Genomic DNA, 22,563 nt, shown 5'->3' with positions numbered 1-22,563 from the left:
TGTAGATAATATCGATACCAAATTTTCTAAATTTTTTACGAAGTTGACGAGTGAAACTGACGTCATATTCAACCACTACTCTTTTCCGATCTTCTGTTAGCGGAGTGAGTGTTGTGTGAGATTTCCTATGTTGGATTCGTTTCTTTTTGTCATTAATGGCTTGTATGGTTCTTCTGTTATATCCATTCTGCTCACCAATATCAAAAATATATTCCATTTCATTTTTCTTACCTTCATTACTGAGAGGCAAAGATTCCATACGGTGGATCATATGGTGGAAAGAAGCCATTTTATGCTGGGAGGAGTGGTTAGAAGTGTTAGGTATTACCCGCTTAGTATGTGTGGGTTTCCTAAAGATTTCGAATTCAAAGTGGTTGGAGTTTTTAACAACGACTACATCTAAAAATGGAAGCCTGTTGTTTTGTTCAATTTCCAAAGTGAACTGGATATTTTTATGAAGACCATTCAAAATTCCTAAAAAACTTTCCAAGTCCCCCTGTTGTAAAATACAAAAAATATCATCAACATACCTCCACCAACGATCTGGTAAGCAGTCTTTTTCATTTAGTTTATTTTCCAAATTTGCCATGAAAAGCTCCCATAAGAAAGGTGAAAGAGGATTTCCCATCGGTGCTCCTTTTGTTTGTTTGTAAAATTTCCCACGAAATGAAAAATAATTGTCTTCCATCAGATCTCTAATTCGTTCGGCCCTAGACCGGTGAACGGTCCGTTAGCCAACAAAGTAAAGTAAAGTAAGTAAATGCAGAAGTGCGCCAGAAGGCCGCAGGGTCGTTGCTCGCCATGCTCGACGCTTCTACGTTTGCTTGCAGGAAAACTTTTTTATTTCTACGAAAAAATTATCTTTCATTTTTCACAGTTTCAGCTGTAGAGCGAAACCTGTATTTACCTGTGTAAGTTGACAATTTTACTAGTATTTTTCATCGCTCGGGTTATTTCTCTCAAAAGTAACTTTGAAAATTCGTTTCAAGAACATAGAAATAATCGAGCAAAAAATTTAACGCTTCTGATATAGTAAATCACATAGTCATCCAGCATCAGTGCCGTAGCTAAGGGGCTTAGGATTCAAAAGTTTCGTCTTCTCGAAAAAAGTTCCCATGAAAAATTTCGGCTGAATCGAACTTCGAAAAGTCATGCCTCAAGGCGGTCATAATTTTACTTTTTTGAGCGATAAAAAGTACAGATTCATAAAATTATCAAAGGAAATTTTTCCTGAGGCCAACTGTCTCAGAAATGCATTAAATGTCGGGATCTGGTGTCACCTCAAAAAAAAAAAAAATAAAACGACTCTCTGGGTCTTGGAAAATTTTTGAGCTGGAACACTCTCCTAGAAAGTTAATTTAAATTTTTATTGGGACAACACCAGATCTTGACGCTTTATTCATTTTTAATATAGCTGCTATCAAAAAAAGAAAAAAAAAATAATTTCGATATCAAAAGTTTAACATATTACTTGTGCTTTTATCGTCGGTGAAAAATATGAAACTTTGATCACTTTGAGACATGAATTTCCGAAGTCCAATTGCAACGGTTAGCCCTTTAGGTCTATTAGATTCTTTTCTGGGAATTGCAATACAAAAGTCCGCATACGTGCGAAAATAATAACGACCGCCCGTAATCAAGTCCGTCTACTTATTTCTAGCCTACTCAAAAACCCTAGAGAAACAATTCCATTTTCCAATTTTCCTATCTCTCCTTATTTTAGCCTTTAAATTTTTGGCTTTATCGCTATTACTCATAATTTCCAAAAAAAAGACAACCTAATCGTTACGCTTTTTTCGATGCCTACTTATTTCACTGCCATGCGTCCGTCGGTATTTGCCATCGGAAACAGGGTGTCTACTAGTATCAGCATTTCATTCTGGCCAAGTAATATCGGCAAAATATAGCATTGAAGACTATGCAACGGAAGGTTTTATCGAATTAGTGCTTGTTTGTGGGACTGAAATTTTGTGAATATGCCTGGTTTTTGGTAAAAGGATGCTGAACGATTGAGCTGAAGTTTTTCATCGGGACTTCTTTTCGATAAGATAAATCTTTTGAACCCTGCCACTTAAAGAAATTCGAAAAGTCGATTTTCGTTGGTACTCTACTGTTTATATGACATGCGATGAACAACAACATTTCAAATGCTGGTTTTGAATTGACCATTGCCTGAACTGCGCAAGGGTTGCACGGTAAGCGGTATCGCTAATGATAGCAGCAAAACACTGCATCTTTTAAGTTGTTCTATACTCTGTCTCTCCAATATTTTCCTGCATTCATATCTCTACTACAACGCAACCTGTATTGAAAGTGGATGACGTAAGCGTGTCAAACCACTGTTTTTCTAATCACTTCGTGCTACATGGTTTGACATCAATCATCTCCCTCAACCTGCCTGTTCGGTCTGGGGAGAACTCTTGCTATAGCAAAGTGGACTGTATTCGGTGGAACGAACAAAGGGAGCAAGTGACAATCAATCAACTCTTGGAAGCTTTGAAAAGAACTGGGGTTTGACTTTGCTCCTTGCCGAGGACGAAAAACTATAGCAGAGTTGAGTCCAGTTGATATTTCTTAACTACTTTTATTTTCTTCTTCTTCCTAATGGTTAAAACAAAACTGAACTTCCTAATGGTTAAAACAAAACTGAAAAACTTCACGATGCGACCGCTACTTTTATAGCGTCGCGCTGGAGGTGGGGTTTGGTGGTCTTCGCTGATTGGTTGTTCGGTTTCTGTTGGAATGAATACCGATGCCGCGTATGTTGTCGACAGTAACAACATAGCAGTGAATGATCTGCTTTCGGCGGAGACGGAACACTGCCTTTGTCTACAATATTCTCAAAATACATATTTTTTATCAATATGTGTTATACCACAGCTAAAAGAAATGGAATATTTTTAAAACAAACAGTTTCTAGAAATTTTTTGATATATTTTAACAACTAAGTTCCTAGTTAGGTATCTGGGTTAAGAAGTTTAAAAAACATAGAATCCCCTCAAGTAATTGAGGGAAAAAATCCTCAATTCAAGTTTCTTCGTTCAGAAGTCCTCCAAAATATCCATAATGGCTTTAAGCTTTACCAATAAAAAGGAATCCAAGCAACATTTAAAAATAAAGAGTGTCAAAATGCTATGATCTTGCCTGTCACTTTTTTCTTACACACAAAGAAAATATAACCAAGCAAACACGTAAAAACAACGTAAATTTACGTAAACCTGAATGTTTCTACTGGTTCAGGTTAACAATGCGCATAAAAACTGGTGAAAACGGCGCAACGACTTAATAGAATGCAAATACTTAATTTTGGGTAAAAATCTGTACGGAGTTTTTGATATTGATATTGATGATACAAGGTATCCAATTTCACCTACATGATGACTTCCGTGCAGATACTCAAAAGTAAGTAAATCACTTTCACCTGAAAGTACCTTCCCGCACAGAAGGGCTGATTTGCATCAAAAATACGCATATTTGGGTGTTTTTATTTTTCTGTGTACGCCTACACACCATTGCACGATGACGTCACCAACGGGATTTTGACAGCTCAGGGAGATAATTTTTTGGACTTGAATTTGTTTCCGATGGAGTTAAAAGGAGACTTTAGTTTCGAGAATGACCTGTTGCAATAAAAATATGTCTATTATTACTGGATTTTCGTGCGCTTGCTAATGAAATGAGTAACAATTGTAGTAAGAGTAAAAAAGCAATGATTTTCCGCTCCAAATTCTAACATCTTGTAAACAAACTTTTCTAAAGCGTTAAAAAAGTGAGACTAGACCGTTTCGTGCAATGATCGACTAATTTCTAGGCTTGAAGATGAAAAATTCTAACGTTTGCATTAAGCAAAGTAGACTTTTTAAGGATGGTGATAAAAAAAACTAAAACGGATAATTGAGTTTGAAAAATTTCCCATGAAACGTAATTATATTAGATAACTTACAAAAAATAATCTACGTCCTTGCGAGCGGCCTTCCGGCTGTTAACCGGAACCTTCGCCATGGCGGACGAAAACATGCGTATATGGATTTTTTGAGTTACTTCTTCGTTTTATTTATTAATTCCTCCTCGATTTTCGCGACAAAATTGTTGGAGTAGATCATACGCTTCAGGTTTGTCCAATAATTCTTGATGGGATGCAGCGGGGGCTTTAGTGTTACATATTACATCGGTATTAAGCCGCACCATATCCTCCAACGATCGCTTCGAATAGTGGATCGACACCAGATCCGCTCAGAACATTGCCCGGTCCTTATGGTATTTCTTGTTGAACGACGAAACTTCGGCACTTCACCGGATCCGGAGCCAATCCGGAGCGAAAAAAGAGCGTTTTTGATATCCTCTTCTCGCTGATTGTCAGCCACAGAAGCACCTCCTTGGGGAACTTGGTGTGTGAAGTGTACTTCACCACGGAGCTCACTTCCTCCGTGGGGGAAGTAAAATACGAAGTGCCCTGCCAGTCATTGCCATCCAGGGTGAGGTAGGTCTCGTCATCCATCACTCGTCATTCGCGATTCGCGGTCGCACTCAACTGCAAACGCTTTTGCTCATTGCTGCAGCTTTGAGACCAGTGGACGGGAATGCCGCTTTCTGACTTGTATGTCCATGTTCGCCAGGTACTTTTCCACTTTTTGGCCAGTTGCACCGACTTCCCGGCAAAGCACACGCAGCGATGTAGCCACTTTTTCCTCGGTCTTTCTCTTGTCGCTCAGGGTCGTAGGCCGCCCGTAACGAGGCTTTCTTTCGATGCTCTGAATGTTGTCCAATAGTGCCAAGATGTTGTAAATGCCAGAACGGGCGTATCCGGCATCCACAAAGTGCGTCACTATGTCCGCTTTCGATGCGGCGGGAAACCGTTCTTTGAACGGTAACGGTAATCACGGTAGGAAGCGACTGATAGAACTGTATTTTTTTTTGCTTACTGATGGGTTACTATGATTGATGCTGCAGTTTCGTCAGTGAGTGTAAACTCGTGAGAAATCCACAGTATTTGTGTATTTTAATCAGACCCATGTCATGGCTACTGTTTCCTGAAGCTGCCGCCGATGATGATGACGCTAGTGTTGAAAATATGACCATAAGCTCCGTTCATTGTGCCGCATGTGTTACTGTACAGATTTTTTTCGTGCTTCTAACTATATTGAATTTAGGGCTATCCAGAACGTGTTGAAACATGTTTGAACATGACCATTTGTGTCCTGCACTAAATCCATAGAACGTTTAAAACAAAACAGTCGTTCTTCACTTTTTGCATTCCTACACACCACTTGCAGCAACAGTTGATCTCGCATGAACGGAGCTTATTCGGCTGTTTCGCAAGCGCTGACAGCCTTTTGACGAATAATCGAGCCAGAGAGCCAGAGAAAAACGGCTTCAAGCAAAATGTATGGGGATGACGTTCATGACAGGGATGTGATTTTAATACAAACATTAATAAAGGCTGCCCCACATTAAATTGCATCACGAAAAAAAACGCTGTAGAAAATTACCTAGTTGACCAATCCTTTTAGACAATAACATATAAGCTTTTAGCATATTTATTTCATTCAACTTCAATACCATAACCGTACGCTCGCACTTAACGCTTAACTCCACTCATTAGGTTATGTACAACATCCAGCTGCAACATTTTCTGCACGGAAACCCACTTTTACTTTAAGTTTACTTCAGATTAAACCTCCTTGAGATGCTTTCGTAGTGCTTAATTCAAGATTGCCCAGTATTTTTCGATAGGCTTTCGCTCCGGTGCGTTAAAGGTTTCAAGTCCTTGGGTACGAAAGTGACCCCGTTGGCTTCGTATCACTTCAGGACATAATTTGAATATTGGCACGAAGCTAGAACCGCCCAGAAGATCGTAGGTCCCCCGTGTTGCTTCAACAGAGAAAGCAGGCGCTTCTGTAGACTCTCTTCAAAGTAGATCCGTCCGTTTATAGTCTCGAAAGTCCCGAACAGCGCACTCCTTTGGCCTAAAGAGCTTTTAAGTTGTGATTAAGGATGCGAAAAATGAACACGAGCTGAGGATGTGATTTAGACTTAGAATAGATTTCGTCTAGCCGGGACACGAACCCGCAATCACATGAGTTCGCCGAATCAAGTATTTCTTTTCAAACTTCAAAAGTTTTTGCTTACTTACTTCCTCCGGAATTGCCAGTGAAGAACAATAGTCCCGAAAGCTGCCGGAAGTCCACCTTGACGTGTGCTTCATCATCCATTATTAGGGATATCATCCGTCCTGATTTAGCAGGACATGTCCTGATTTTGAGATCCTATTCGAGCGTCCTGATTTATGTTTCATATTCTGGCATTTGTCCTGATTTTGATAGTCAATTTTTTTAGTGGAACTCCTACGATTTCGGTTGTGTTCCGAAACAAACGAACAAATTTTATAGAGAAATATTCTAGGTGTTGAAATCAAAAGACATTTAGTAATTGTGAAGTGACGGGACAGTTTCTCGTTTCAACAAAATGTCCCGCTGAAAAATACGTCCCGCGAAACGTGTCACACACCTTTGAAATGCCCCTTGGTTTCGAAAAAATTGAACCATCCGATGTCATATTTTTTTACTGCGACAGTGTGCCTCTTAGACAATCATTCTACTCATTTATCAGCCTCTGCACATATATAACAGTTAAATCCATGAAGCGTAGATCCAATAGAAGGCAAATCATTGTACAAACATTACGCTGTCGAAACTTGACCTTTTTGTTTATTAGATACAGATTTTGCGGACAACTATTAGCATACAGACATACAGAACAATTGTGGGGCTAGCTCTTTGATTTTATTATAACAGTCTCTCCTAGGGTGGGTTGTGAAGCTGTCACAACTGGCTTGTTAGGCCAGCATCATGCCTTGAGGGGGTCTTAGGTTTAGATCAAATTTGTGCCGAAAAAGAGGGTGTCCTGATTTCTACCTCCGACCAGATGGTATCCCTATCCATTATGAGACAATACGGGTTCGTCAGCATCTGGGTACAGTTTACGGGCCCGTGACTTTCCCACCGTATTTTGCCAATTCGTCACGATTTGTAGCCATCTGCACTTTGTACAAAGTACCTTCCGGTCCCTTGGTCTTTAAACGAAAGACTTGGACAGATTCAACTTTTGGACCATATCCCGAAGCATTGTGACTGCGCGTAAACGCTTTCACAACACGCTTTCATAGTATAGTTTAATCACACGACTCACCGTTGACTGCACGAATCCGAGTTGTTCCAATGTCCTTATGAAAGCGGTGACAATTTTTCAGGTGCTTGCGCGAAATCAATTTACTTTTCGGGTAACGGCATTTTTTTCAATTTACGAAAAACAGACAGCGATAAAATTACAGTGTAAACAATACACTCCAAACTACTTCCCCCAAAACTTTCATCACAAAATACCCAATGGGTAATTTTCTACAGCGTTTTCCCGTCTCGCGGTCTGTGATGGGACACCCTTCATTTCAAGGAACGTTGACACTCATATAAAAGCTAAAAAAAAACTCATATTTTACAACGAAATCTGTCACTTGATATATGAAACGGATTTCTCTTAATCTACTCTAGATTTCTAATAAAGTATAAACACTAAAAAAAGTTCAAAAGTTAGTTCTAATTTGGATGGGTTTTTCGGAAATTAACACTTTAAAAATTATCCATTTCAATTAACTACTTCAGGAATCAGATAGGGGAACTTCTCCTTCATTCATCTCAGCCCATATATTCATCTCATAAAACAGATTTTCTGCTTAAACCAATCTGCTAATCCATGGAATGGATTCTTCTTAATTTACTTTAGATTCATCATAAAGTATAATCCTCAAAAACTCACTTAAAAGCACTAAATTTGATATTATAGTCGGGCATCTGCACTCGAAAACTCAATTAATTTAATCACCTACCTCAGAAAACAAAATCCGCGCATTGTTCTATACGGCAACAACGGGACTCGTTCAGCAGCCAACCAAAGTTTTTTTCATCACTAGCGGACCACTTTTTATTTCAATCACTAAACAAAATCACTCACTACACTAAGAATACTTTAATCTTTAAAATGTTCACCTCAAATTTCCTAAAACAAGCTTGAAGTAGCAGAAATACATGAGATGAATTTCTACAATTCCAAAATTTCAACTGTATGTATTTTCATCTGTTTTCAATGCGTTGAAGAAAATCAAAAGTTGCCGAATCAGTTTCTGTTAATACGAAAAAATCATACTGAAAATGTTGAATTATTCCGACGTAATTGATATAAATCTACAGCACTGTTGTGGTAACCTAGGTTACCAATTTTGCACGTAAACAACTGCAGCGGATATCTAGGTAACCTACTACGACGGGCTGCGGCTACGTTCATTCATGATAATGTGATTCATTCATGATTTACAGTGTGATGAATATGGGGGCATCGTGAGATGAATAATTGAGCAGGGATTCCAGTTTCAAGATGGATATGGGAGCGTTGTGAAAAATGGTTTGTTTTACAATTTTTTTTTATATGCCCAGCTGTAGCGTTAATACGCTGGAATCTAAGGCTGGAACTTTGAGCGGAATCTAGCAACATTACAGAAGAGCGTAGTCATGTTGCTTACTTCGACACTGCAGCCTTACGGCTATCTGATAGATTCCAAGTTTGGTTTCGGATTGTTTTATTGGTTACTGTTGCACTAGGCCCAAGTTATATAATGAATGTAAGGTCAAAACCTCCAGGAGCAATTCAACCTGACAAGACCAATGTCACAGATGAACAAATTGACCCTGGACTGGAGGTTCCAACGGTAAATATATGATTTGAATGTAGAACGTACCTGTTATCACCGGTTCATATTACCGATTTTACCTTACATACCACAGTAGTGTTGGCTATACCTTTCCAAGCCATCCAACCGTTGGTACTTATGTCGGCAGTCTTCCTCGTGTTCTTGGTCGTTCCTCCTCACGTCTTCATGCCGTCATCTGTCCTCGATCGCTCTCTTTGACATGTCCCATGCAAGACCGTTCGCGTTCCTGCCCTATGTCACGTACCTGGTTCTTTTCGTTGTTCTACTGCGGCAATATATATAGAAAAATGATAATATGAGTAGTAGTAGTAGTTGTGAGAGAAATTAGAAGGGTTAGTAGGGTTGCTGATATTTTATCGATATTTGATATTATCGATATTTGTTCGTCACAATATCAATATTTTTGATCGATATTGGCGCACTAGATATTATCGATATTTCGATATTGCGACTCGATATTGCTGTCCGGTATTCTCGGTTACCATCATGGGAGTGCTGCCGTCAAAATTTTGCCTACCAATCATAAATTCATGATGGCATCAAAATTAAATTTTAATTGCTTACACACATTATAAGATATTCATTGAAAGTGCACATTATACAAACGTTAAGGCTTGGTTTCTCCATTGATAAATATATTTATTCGAAAATAGGTCAATAGCAATTAAAGGACGTTTACTCTATTTCAGCTATTTTAGGGCAAACCAGTTAGCTGGTATCCCGCCATGTTTCCAGAACTAACATCTCAGCGTGCGTGTAAACGAGATAGCATATCACCGCCACTTTTCATACGCATAACATAGCATCTGTCAATGGGGCCCGCGATGAAACAAAGCAAATAAGATAGAGATAAGATAGAGATTTAGGGAAACCAACTAAAAAGTAGGTAACAGAGTTGTGGGTACTAGAATCAATAAGTGGTAGATGTAAAATGTAAGCAGTTCGACAGAAATATGGTTGCCATATTTTCATTTTTATTGACAGCATGTATAGAGCGAATTTCCAGAAATTTGGGTGTGGAACTTCTCGGGTCAATAACCACCACATTAAACCGATCAAATGCGATGCCTTGGTGTTGCATTGGGATGGCAGAATCGATGAATTTCAGTAAAGAATCGGTGTTACATAAGCGATAACATGAATGTTCAGGTAGGATGCTTATATAACTGGCTGGTGATTAGTCAATGGATCAGTGACGATTAGGAGACGCGGCTCACGAAACGTCGGTTTAATCTGATTGGAAAATGCACCTTGCGTAAAGCGATCAGCAATCGGCCCTCTGTCCTAACGGACGAGATGAAATAGCAAACACTTCGCCGGAATATTCAATACTCAGGCATGAAACATGCTGACCGCCAACGCGACCGATCGGGTGAGATTCTTGCCGTAGGTTAAGGGGTTGTATACCTTTTTCGTCGAGAAAAATGAGGGAAGTTTGAATCTATTTTCAAGTGCATAGCACCATTTTCATTGCATCTAAGGGGTATTTTTCTGGAAGTACAGTTTATCAACAACAAAAAAACACTATTCCGAGATAATCGCGTGTAAAGTTTCAAGTTTAGCTTATGCGGCCGTGGCGAGGCGCGCTGCGAATCGCTCTAACTTTCTTCCTATTGCTCAGATCTTTATGAAAATTTGTGAAAATGTTCTCAAGATGTTGTATTTGAAGACAATACAATAATTTTTTTTTTCGATTTTTTAAAAACTTAAAAGGTATATAATCCCTTAAAGAACAACTCTACTCACGGCTGTTTCTTAACTTTCGGCAAGAATCTCGCCCGATCGCTCACGTTGGCGTTCAGCTTGTTTCAGGCCTAACTGAAAGCCAAACAAAAATATATAAAGGAAAATATCGATAAAATATCAATATCGGCAGTTAATATCGATTTGAATATCGATGCCGTTCTTAATATCGATAAAACAAATATCGATATTCTATTTTCAATATCGACAACCCTAAGGGTTAGTAATGCTACTTTATATCTATGAGTGCAATGGGTGGACGTCAGTCACGAGGTTTTGTTAGTAATGTTAGGGTTAGTATAAACCTCGCTTAAGCCCTACCGACCCCGCCAGTATTTAGTTTTGTTAGGTCATGCGAGACTAAAACCAGCGGTGTGATAAGTCAAGCGTAATCAAACATAACGAATGCTATTAGGGTGATTGTTGAATATTGAGTTGTTACTGTTATGTTGTTACTATATTATTATTTATATTATTCAGCTGGGCATAAAAAATAAAATAAAAAAATTATTATTTATATTATTAGTTGTCTAATCAAAAATTGCGTTAGGAAATACGCTTGACAGATCACCGTCGAGTCCTCCACCTATGGGTAGGGGGTTTGTTTTACAAAATTCAGGATAAATCTAGCTAATTTTACTAAATCTACAATGCTAAACGATTCCATTAAGGCACGTAAGCATATTTAGTTTATTTGTTCTATGATTTCGTGAAAATTTGGAGTTTAATCCGTACATTCTTCGTGAATATCGGCTTAATAAGATGAATAATGGAGCAGTTCCCCTACCGTTTTGATTCAAACTTCGAACAGTCTCAAATTGCGAACACTACAGAATAAAAATCAAGCTAGAGTAATGTAGGCAGTGCTGATAAAAGTCATTTTCCCCAGCGAAATTCTTCGAAAATTACAGCCAATCATTTTCAATTTTCACTTCCAATGATCGCATCACTCTTTCAGATTCACTAGATTTTCGTCCTAGTAACGTGCTGTTATACTCAGATGAAATAGATCGCGCGCATCGTTCACGGTTACGGAATAAAATTTGACGACAAATCCAACCAAATGATCTTCACTTCAAAGCGAAAAAGAAAAACAAACAGTCCACTCAACCAAAATAAACCTCACCGAAACACTTTTTCACTGACACTGACCCATGCCTTGACAATCTTCGTTAACTGATAAACTGATTTTGTTGTCTTGCTTTCATCGCATGAAATATAATGAGGTGTTTTGACAGTGCACTTCCATGCAAAAAGCAGGAAGGGAGAACTCTGGAGGGATTGTAAAAAAATAACGTTTATGGATGCTTTTTTTCATTTTCACTCAAGAGTGTCAACAAATATCAACCCTGAATGTAGGTCCAGTTCCAGGGAACCAGCAGGCGTTGAAAAAAGTGACAGTCAGTGTTGAGACGGTTTGCCTATTTATCTCTTAGTGATTACATTAAAGTGCTCGGAATTTGAATCAAAGCCGAGTTCTGGAATCTCGTTATTTCATAAGAAAAACACGTTTTAATCTATTTAAATAGCATCTAATTGCAACAAAAATAAAATAACCAACATGTTAAATCTTTAAGATCAACGAGAAAATTGATTTTTCGTTGATATTTTAGTGCAAGAAGTTACATCATAGCTTAAGTATTCGAAATTTGATGTAGTACATGCAGTCATTTAAAAACCGAGGGACAACGAAACAAAACAAACTATTGCTTAATACTCAAGCGACTGTAAAATGCATATCAGTGCCATCCGTATTTTCGTCGATTTTGCAGAATTAAAAATAAAGAGATTTATGGATTATTATTGGAAGTTTACAAGTTAGGTTTTCGAGAAAGATTTTTTTACCAACTCAACTCAACTCAACACTTCGCTGTTGCAAATTCCAGCTTGTGTTATAGTTGATAAGAAAAATAGTAGGAGGGTGGTATCCAAGACACGACCGCATAGTTGACGTAGGACTACAATAATTTTATATTTTTATTTTAAAGCTATGTTTGATTTGAGCTCGTTTTACTTTTGTAGTTTGCTTGATTTATTTTAACCAATTTAAACTCAACATCTTCCAAAAGGAAGGTATTTTGGTTCGGGTGGTAATATCAAGTATCTAGGTCGTCAGCCCGAATTCATCAAGCGACACCTTAAACGACTTGGAACTAAAACTAGTTCATTGGTGGCCATTTCTACTGTTAAGGTCGTCTTTGACCACTTAAAAAGTAAAAAAAGTAATGAAAAAAGAACCGTTCATTTTTGGCATTGTTCGATTTTGGCAACAGAAAATATTCTGACGTGTTGCCAAAATCGAACGGGGTCTGTATTTTGATTATTTCTTTGTACCACTCTACCTTAGAAGAAAAAATATTCTCTTCAACATTCACAATGGTCCAGGCACCAAATTTAGGGGAAAATTTGGGTCTAGACCTACATAGCAATGTTTTAAAGAAAATCGTTTTTTTTACAAAGTTACTTAAAATTATTGGAGCTATAAAATTGTAGAACAAGGTTTTCTATCTACAAAAATAAAAATGTTAGATACTTGATAGCATTGAAAATTTTGGTCACCCCAATTTTTTAAACTTTTTCAATAAGCGCTTTATCATATGTAACAACTTTGTTGAAGAAAGTTTTTCTCTAAAATATTGCTCTAGAGCTCTAGACCCAAATTTCCCCCTTAGTTTGGTTTCCAGACTATTGATGAATACCTTTCATTCTAATACAGCGAATTTTCTTTAATACGCGAAAAGGCAACCTTCTATAAAATATTTAATTGAGTACGATTTAGTAGAAATTAAACTTCTTCCTTCTATATCTATTTGTCTTGTTAAAGTTGGCTCACTCACCGATCACAAAGCGGCAAAGATGTCCCATCAATTTTTTTCCTGCAGTTACAAGCTCGTGGAAAAAATATAGATAATGAATGACAGTTTTAGTAAAAAATGTATATTCACAGAAAATTTGAAATTGACATAGAATTTTATGAACATGTTAACATTCAATTCAGTTCAATTTAAACATTTTATCAGTATACAGAATCAATCAGAAAAATTTGATTAGTTTCAAGATACCAAAGAACAACAAAGATATCATATTTGAAGGTTATATGTCTGTTATTTTCGAAAATGAACTGGGCAAGAGTGATGCACAACATTAGCCACGGCAATCAATGTTTGCATAGCGTTGTTCAATTACAAGTAAGGTTATGGAAAGTAATATTTTCTTGTAAATGCAAATTCAAAAAAAAAATTTAATTGAAAAACACAAATACTAATGTCGGAACTCTAATATCAAGATGAAATGAATTTGGTTTTCCTCTATACCGCCACCGCAGGATGCAACTAATATTGTCAAATTGGACTAAATTCATTTAGCTAGTAAAATATAATCATCAGTACAGCTCGTTTTTTAACTATTCAAAGATATGTACGGAGCATTTTGGTTTTCTATTGTCTTTCAAATACCATATTCAGTTATTTAAATAAATCTGAAAAAAAGCAGAATGTAGAGTTCAAAAATAAACAACGCATTTTGTTGTCCCCGGCGGCGCAGCGTATTCTGCGGTACCCGAAAAATCAAATTGAATTCTGATATTTGCTGCTATACGAAACAAGAAGAAGAAGAAGACAATTCAAACGGCAATTCGATTGTGTTCCACGCCCCACCGTGCGTCAACAGCGGCAATGTAGTTTTCACTTGGCTTGGCTGCACACAAATGAATATCGAGTTTTTCTGCACTGATAAACGACGAATGATCAGCGCTCTATTCATACAATGCTCGGTGCAGTACTGTTGCCTGTGCCAGCATGTTTTCCTTCAAGACATCAGTTTTATTAACATTAACATATTAATTAACAGCAGAACGTAAAACTGTCTAATAGTGGAGGTGGTTACGAACTTTCCGAGAAAGCTTCACCTTCAAGACATCAAAATAGTCTAGGCTCATGGAAACTAACATTAGTTGACCTATTGGGACGGGGAGATTCTGTCAAATTTTTTTTTGCCACTGCTATACAGGATATCACAGCATGCAGTTGGTGTCTATTCATGAAGTCTGTGCTAGGCGTGCTCGCATATGATTGGTACATTGTTGGTGAAAATTTGACCTTGAAACTTTTATTCAATTTTCACTGTTTGACAATGAAGTGATAATGAAAATTGAAGAATCACAAAATTGTCCATCATTTTATCAATCCAACGACATATTGATTATTGTGATCCATCATGTGGTTACATCAGTATAACCGTTTGAAATCTTTCATTCCGGCGTTACATCTTGGTTTTAGTTTTCGCGGAATGTATCTCGATATAGTGCGGTTAGACGTAGTCCTACGTCAATAAAACAATAACGTGGAGAGCCTTCACTTCATCGTGCGTGACTGTCCATACCCGTCTCATTGCACCGGATCGGTAAACACGTAGCAGTCAAGTGTTCCTTGGTGAGTGCAAACCATTCTGTGGCTCGGCACTAATGAGACCGTTTCCCACACTAAACCTTCCTTCGGTTACATAGGTCAATCTGCGTTGCCAGCAAATTGCTGCTGCTACTGCCAACTCAGGTTTGTTAAGTTGTAGTACGTTTTTTCCCATGACAGTGGCACGCATCAAAATGACGGCGACATATGACACCATTTAGATTAAAAAACACACAACAAGGTCGACTGGAACGAGGGACAAAAAGTGTGTTGTTATAACACTTCTTGCACGACTTCCTCCATGCTCTGATCCCGGACCGGAGTCAGCCTAAACTAGAGAGCAGCAGATATGCGGGGCAACAAAGCTCCACTCTCGACCGGCCTTTGTCAAACCGGCCTGTGAGAATGGGAAAAGGCAGGGAAACCAAGAACAAAGTGCTATCATTTCAAGTTCCGTAGGATATTTCCGTCGCTCCTCAACTTCTAAAGGAAAACAATAGGACTTTTAGGTCGGTTGACAGCCATAAAGGGGATGAAAGTGTCCTCATCAAGTGCGGGTTCTTTGAGAATTTGTCGTTTCCTCCTGCTTGGGCAACGTTTTACGTTATGCTACTACCGTATCATTAGGGGTTGCGGCAATTATGTAACTCCTTGGCTCAGATAACAGTGAGTGTTTTTTAGGAGAAAAGTATTTCGCAAATGATTTCCGACTTCACTTAGATTGCTACTAGCGATCGGCTTAGAAACGTGTTTAGTACGGAAGGTACGTACGTAAAATCAGATCGGGACAGAATCTTATAAGTTGAATTTAAATTCTGTTTCAATATATTCTAACAAAAACGTCCGTAAAAATATATAAACCTGAAAAATTCTAAGACCCATCGCACTTTTTTGTACCAGTTTCTTTATTTTGGAGAAACTTATCTAATTACTTATAACTTTTGTTCCCAGACTCCGCGAAGCGGGTTTTTATTGTTACGTCTATCCAGCAACGGTGACCGTCGCTGTCAACCCTAACAAGCACTTTCGTTGTTGTTTCCGCTGTCATCGTCAAATGCAATTCTGCCGTTTTTTCAAAATCTGTTCATAAACTTCCCGAAGAGGATATTATAACTATATTAATAAGTACGTGCCTTACTGTGTTCCGAGCAACATCCGAAGGGGGAAAGGCAACCGAGGCCAGATCGCTGCTGGTGATAAACGTATCGGTATAATTAACATTAAATGCCGTTGAATTGTGGAACTGATTCAATTTATCAGTGCTTCCGATTTCTCTTCACTTGTCTTTCGATGCTTGGTAGGGAAGAGCTGGAAAGGTACGTATAAATATTGTTAATAAACTTAGATACGATCAATGAAGGCGTGATTGTGAGAGCTGTCGTCGTTTCATCAGGGTGACATCGGTTAGGGACGCCGGAACAAAGCAAAGGGTAAAGTTACCGATTTTTTTATTGTTGCCTGATTGCTGCCGATAATAGAAACAATCATGACAGAAGTTGAAAGTGTGTACTTGAATGTGTTATTTTGGTCTCAGTCTAATTCGTCTATCCCCAGAATCGCAGACAAACAAATCTCCTGTTCTTCGTTAGGAAGCTTACATTTGTAATAACCTGTGTTTGATGCTATTGTTCGCCTAATTCGTAAAGTAATCCTATAAAGTCGAGATTATGACAGCATCAACCTTGGAAGTAGGTACAAACAACAAAACCTTTCACCGCTTGCTGAAAGTCGGTGCCGTAGTGATATCGCACGTCTTTTGTCTAGTGTTCATTATTGCTTTTCACCTGCTGTGTTTCGCCCTTTACGGTCGTTAGACGGCTTCCCTTCCGGTGTGTCCTGGAGAGATCAAACGCAAAACGTACGACAATCAAATGCCAGCCAGATGCTATTTATTAAGTACGTCTCTCCCATACGGTAGATATTCTCGAGAGGTAATCCGTCTGTCGATGGAATCATTTACTTTTTAATGCTAGGTTATTAAATTCCAATCAAAGTTTTATACATTACATCATTCTTTTGAAGTAGAATACTTCTCTCAGGAAGTTCGGCTACATAGGGGTGTGAAATGAAAATCTAAAACTGAAAAAAGTGAAAAATATGTCCAATTTCAAATGCTAATAAATCGGTTAATATTCGATGGATTTCCTTCGTTCTTGCAGCAATAGATTGGAAAATCTTCTAAGATTCTTCCCAAAAGAAAATAATTGTAATTTTATTATTCACACTATTGTACTTTTGAAAATAGTCAAACCTTGTCAAAACGAAAAATTCGACCTCTGATTGGTCGTGGTCGTGGGGAGCAATCATACCCCAAGCACGGTCGACAGAATCATATACCTTGCCATTTTAAACATGCTATTTGGCCTATCAAAACGCCTGTTTCAGCCGAAGCCGCTCATAATAGTTCTAGACAGCGACAACAGCAGTCGTCCTCCCTTAGCAGCAGAACTAGCAGTGCAGTGGATACCAGCGATGGCGGGAAGCGACCACAGCTGTGGCGTAGCAATGGATAGCGCACTAGTTGCAGCGGATTCCAGCAACGATAGCAACTGGGCCAGCAGTGGAATGCAGTCTCTGCGCGATAGTGGCACTATTAAATGCATTCAATGAAAAATTGACTCATTTTGACAACACGGGAGCCGTCTAGTTTTGAGTGTTATATCTAGAGAAACATTTCAAAAGGTCCTATCTGCTTTGATCGATTTTTTTAACGATCACTTTCATTCAATCACCGCAACTTAATAAATACCTTTTATGACACGTTATTTGCACAAGTTGATAGCGGAGGGATCACTCTAACCTTCTGAACGAAAACCACGCTTGGGAGAGTTACTAAAGCTGAACCACTACCAAAATGAAATGACGCTTCGAAAAAACGATGAAAGCAGATAGGACCTTTTGAAATGTTTATCTAGATATCAGCATTTCAATGTTTACTTTATCACAACGAATATTTCGTTCGCACTGTCAGTGATAACGCAAAGATGAAATCGGCATCTCATTCGATACTAAATTGAACAACAAATTGTCCTTTTCAGGATGGAATAAAGACCTGATGATTAAAGCGTTAATGTTTTCTTTTGAGTTAATTTACATTTTTAAATTTGTAAAAGTTATAAATTTTACTTTATTTCCGTATCTCAGAACGTACTGAATTATCTTCTCCTTCAGTCACGAGCACGACATCCGAAAAAATTTCATCTCAGAATTTAAAAATTGTCAAGCCCCAATCATGACAAGCAACTTACTATATTATTGAAAATGGTCAATCCTTGTTGAAGCGCAAAATTTGATTGATCTGATTAGTCAACGTTTATTCACTAGAAAAAATGACTGACACGCAAGCAGCCGGGTTATCTTTCTTGTAAAAGTATTCTACTTCAACCTTGCGGTCGTGGCTTTGCACACAACCCTCCTGTTATTTATAATACTTTTTTTTTCAACACAGTGTGAATTAGAGTTGATATAAGGGAAAGAATGAAAACACCAGTCTTTTTTTCAATTTAGTATTCGGGTTTTTGGTGGTTTTTCGATTCCATTAGTTATTTACTATTCATTAAATTCAGACTCGATTTTAACACGGTGATCATTGTTTTCCGGAAATACATTTATTGGTTGGTATTTGGCCGTTTTAGGCTTACTCCAGAAAACCGAAAATGACCAGCTAAGATTTAAAAATGGTGCCTGGAGATTCCGGAAATACTCATATTGGATTAGAGGATATTTTCCAAAATCCATGAATTAAAAAATGGCTAATTCCGGGGTTCTGATACTCAGATCCCGTTTCTGAAAATACCCATATTGGTAGTCGATTTCCTGTCTCTGAACGTTATTGGCTGTTCAGGCTAGGGAATTTCTGATTTATATATAAAATACTTTTTTAATAAAAGACTTATCGTAGGGAAGGCGCTCTTATAATAGAGGTAGTACAAATAGTGGTTGTACTCGGTCGCTTTATATTAAATTAAACAATTATTGAAGCAACTAAAGTGAATAAAGTATGTTCCCTTGGTATTTACGAAGAATCAGTGGGTACAATTGCTTCTATATTTAGTAAAAGAACTGAGAAAATTATTTTTAAAAATAGTTGCGAAAGATTGTCATGATGATTTTTTAAGCAAATACCAATGTTCCCCAATGGCTTAACAGGTAGTAAAAAAACATTTCATAACTTCACTGTTTTCACAAAGGATTTTAGAAGTAAACGTGGTATTTTAAAAAATAACATAAATACTAGTACTTAGTGCTCAACACTAAATTTAATTTTTTTTTATTAACACTTAACTAAAGTAAGCTGTGATTTAATTTACGCTAACACGCAAAAGTTCGAGCTTTAATCATCCAATTTGTTCTTCTATTTGCACAGAATTTGCTCTGACTTCGCACAACGAATGCGTGAAACGCATAACGCAAAAGTTGTACAAGGAATACATTGACAGAGATAAAAATCAGAAAATGTATCATATACACAAAAATCGTATTGTTTCGGTAAACTTCGGTTTCAGGCGAACGATCAGGTTCGAGGCGCTCAAAAAATCGCTCTTTACTTTCGCGAGCCGGTACCTATAAACGGCTCGTGCATCCCTAAAAATCGTCAGCAACCGAAAAAGGCAGTAGCGAGCCTTGTTGCCGCAGAAGTTATTGACGTTGGTGCCAGTCCAAGTATGATGACAGTTCTACAAGGTATGCTACATTTTTGTCTATCCACGCACACAAACAAATCTCGTTATGAAAAATTTCGCGTTTTGTATGGAATTCAGAACATTTTTGGAAATTTCTCGATTTATGTTGTTTTATATCTGATTATTTTGGTTGGAGAGTGAATCTTCAGTTGAAACACACTAGAAATTGATATTAATTTAGATTTAGTGTGAAAAATTGCGACAATATGTCGAAATAAAATATATAAAAATGCTATATTTCTTATAGTTGGAGCATAATCTTAGTCATTGTCATAGCTCATGACTTTAGTTACTGTATGAAACATAAGCGACTCTATTTAGAAGCGCTATTAGAGTACAAGAAAAAAACGAAAAGTGCAAAAATGTTACCGGCAAATTGATGAAAAACAACATATTTTACCTAAACCGCAGCATGTTTATGTATTTCTCACACATAAAAAGTATGTTTTATAAGTTTAGTTTAAAATGCAAAATCATTTCAAATTTCATACAAAATTGGAAAAAGTTCATAACGATCACTAATACTAATGCATCGACGTGAATAGCATACCTTTTATAACTGTCATCTATACTTGGGGTGCCAGTAACCGAATGCATGTGAATAAAACCAGAGTCATATGTCGTTTTCGTTTTTTGCGGTGTAGCTACCCCGCGGACTACACTTTGCCCTATCACTGTTTTTTTTTTTTTCATTTTCCGGACTATCCCGGACTACCCTTTTTCTGTCCCGGACAGTCCGCGAAAGAAGCAGAGTGCAGTTTTGAAGACACCAACATATTCACACGTATGTGTCAAAATAAAAAAAAAATGTGTTAAAATCGGTTTGCTTTGATTATCGTTCTTCTCGTGTGAAACAGGAGGAACTTTTTAAGCGTTTGGAATCATCATCGTCCAAATCCGTACAGTAGCACAAACGCGACAAAAAGACAATGGCGATAATGACCAAAACAAAACAAAGTGACAGCTACCTCTGGTATTACGCACACCATTGCAACTGCTCGGAAAGTGTTTTTTTTTTCAGCTGCAAAAACGAATTCGACAATAGTAAAATGCAAAACGTTTTGAACAAATTTCTTTATTTTGTCACCCAGCACAACTTAGGCCGTTACAAATTTTATTTTCATTTTATGTCACCCCCCCCCTTCAAAAATCTTGAATATTGGAAGGGGAAGAAAAAAAAGCTCAAACCGTTTTGTTCATTTCATTGGTTTTCCGACAGCATAAATGCTTAATTTAGCAACAAACAAGTCAGGTGACAGCGAGAGTGTCGTCGAAAGGCAAGCGAAATAAATAATAATAATAAAGTGTTATTTTTCAACATTTATTTGAGTGCAAGTTACAAACGTCATAACTTGCACACAAACTTTGATCAAAGATATTTCTTTTTTTTTCGTCGCGGTGTTATTTATTTTTTGCCACCCCCTCTGCTAACTTTGATAACCTTGGACATAAAAAGAATTCGAAATTTGTATCAGCCTTATTAGTATTGGTTACTGGTTGCACTGCTTGAACGATGCCAGTCTTCTGAACATCGGTTGATGCTATATAATTGTAGTGCTTTGGAGCTGCGTAATACATTCAAAATATGCTAGAGCATCAAATGCGTTATGCCCAACGCACATGCGTTGTACTGGTTCCAAATTTAATCAATAAATGCGCTAATTTTGCTCATAAATGATCAGGTTACGCACAGTCCAACTTTTGCGTGAAACCTACCGTAGAAAGATAACAATAACAATGTCATTAATTAAAAACTATCTTTCTATTATCCTCCGCAAATCACTTCAGTGCTAATTCAGTATATTTTTTCCGACTGTTGTTAACCATACGCTGTACCCAATGTAATTCCAGCAATGCAATGTTTGGATAAATTGGAGAGATAGAATATCTCTACAATTGCTTTATATAGGCCTCCTTGACAAAATATAGCCCAATGAGCATTCAAAGAGCAAAAAAGCGGAACCAAGCACGGCTACTGCGATGCCAATTTCTTGCTGTTGATTACAGATCAGTACGCATGGCAAACTAGACTATTCAGGTGCACCAACGTCACTTTACGTGCAAAACGTTGAAATGGTTTTGCTATTTTGCAAAAGAAGTGACGTTGGCGTTAAAACTCAATGCATTTACATAAATAAACGCGTTAAAGCAATGGGATACGTTTTTCAACATATTTACTCAGATTCTATCAGATCAGATTGCCCAATGAAGCGCTTCTGTTAATTTGGGAACGAATTAAACGTTACGTCAATATCTCAGCCCACGGCAGATCTGCCGATGAACGCTTAGCAAGCAGAGAGCACTGAACCGCTGTTCAACCATTGTTGACTTCAGACAGGTTTTCACCTGACGTAATGTGCACTACTATACACTATGCTGGAGACACTAAAACAAAGATCCTACATCTTTATGTTAACGCAGACACCTCCGACCAAAGATGTCACTGCTTATCCATGCACAAATGAATAAGTCTCACAACTTAATTTGTTCATCGATTTTAAATCAGCGTACGAAACAATCGATCGGGACAAGCTATGGCAAATTATGCACGACTACGGATTTCCGGACAAACTGGGTCAAAGCGACGATGGATCGAGTGATGTGTGTAGTTCGAGTTTCGGGGGCACTCTCGAGCAAGGCAAGGCAAGGTGATGGTTTCTCGTGCCTACTGTTTAACATTGCCCTGGAAGGTGTCATTAGAAGAGCGAGGATTGACACGAGTGGCACGATATTCCAAAAGTCGGCTCAACTGTTTGGTTTCGCCGACGATATCGACATTGTACATCGGACTAAAGGCTGAAGCCAAACGGATTGGACTGGTCATCAATGCATCGAAGACGAAGTACATGGAAGGAAGGGGTTCACGAGAGAACATTGCTAACCTCCCACCTCGAGTTCAAATTGGTGGTGATGAAATCGAGGTGGTTGATGAGTTCGTGTATCTGGGCTCACTGGTAACTGCCGACAACGA

This window comes from Wyeomyia smithii, chromosome 3, assembly GCF_029784165.1.
Source record: "Wyeomyia smithii strain HCP4-BCI-WySm-NY-G18 chromosome 3, ASM2978416v1, whole genome shotgun sequence".
NCBI lineage: Eukaryota > Metazoa > Arthropoda > Insecta > Diptera > Culicidae > Wyeomyia > Wyeomyia smithii.
This window is presented reverse-complemented; position numbering follows the sequence as displayed.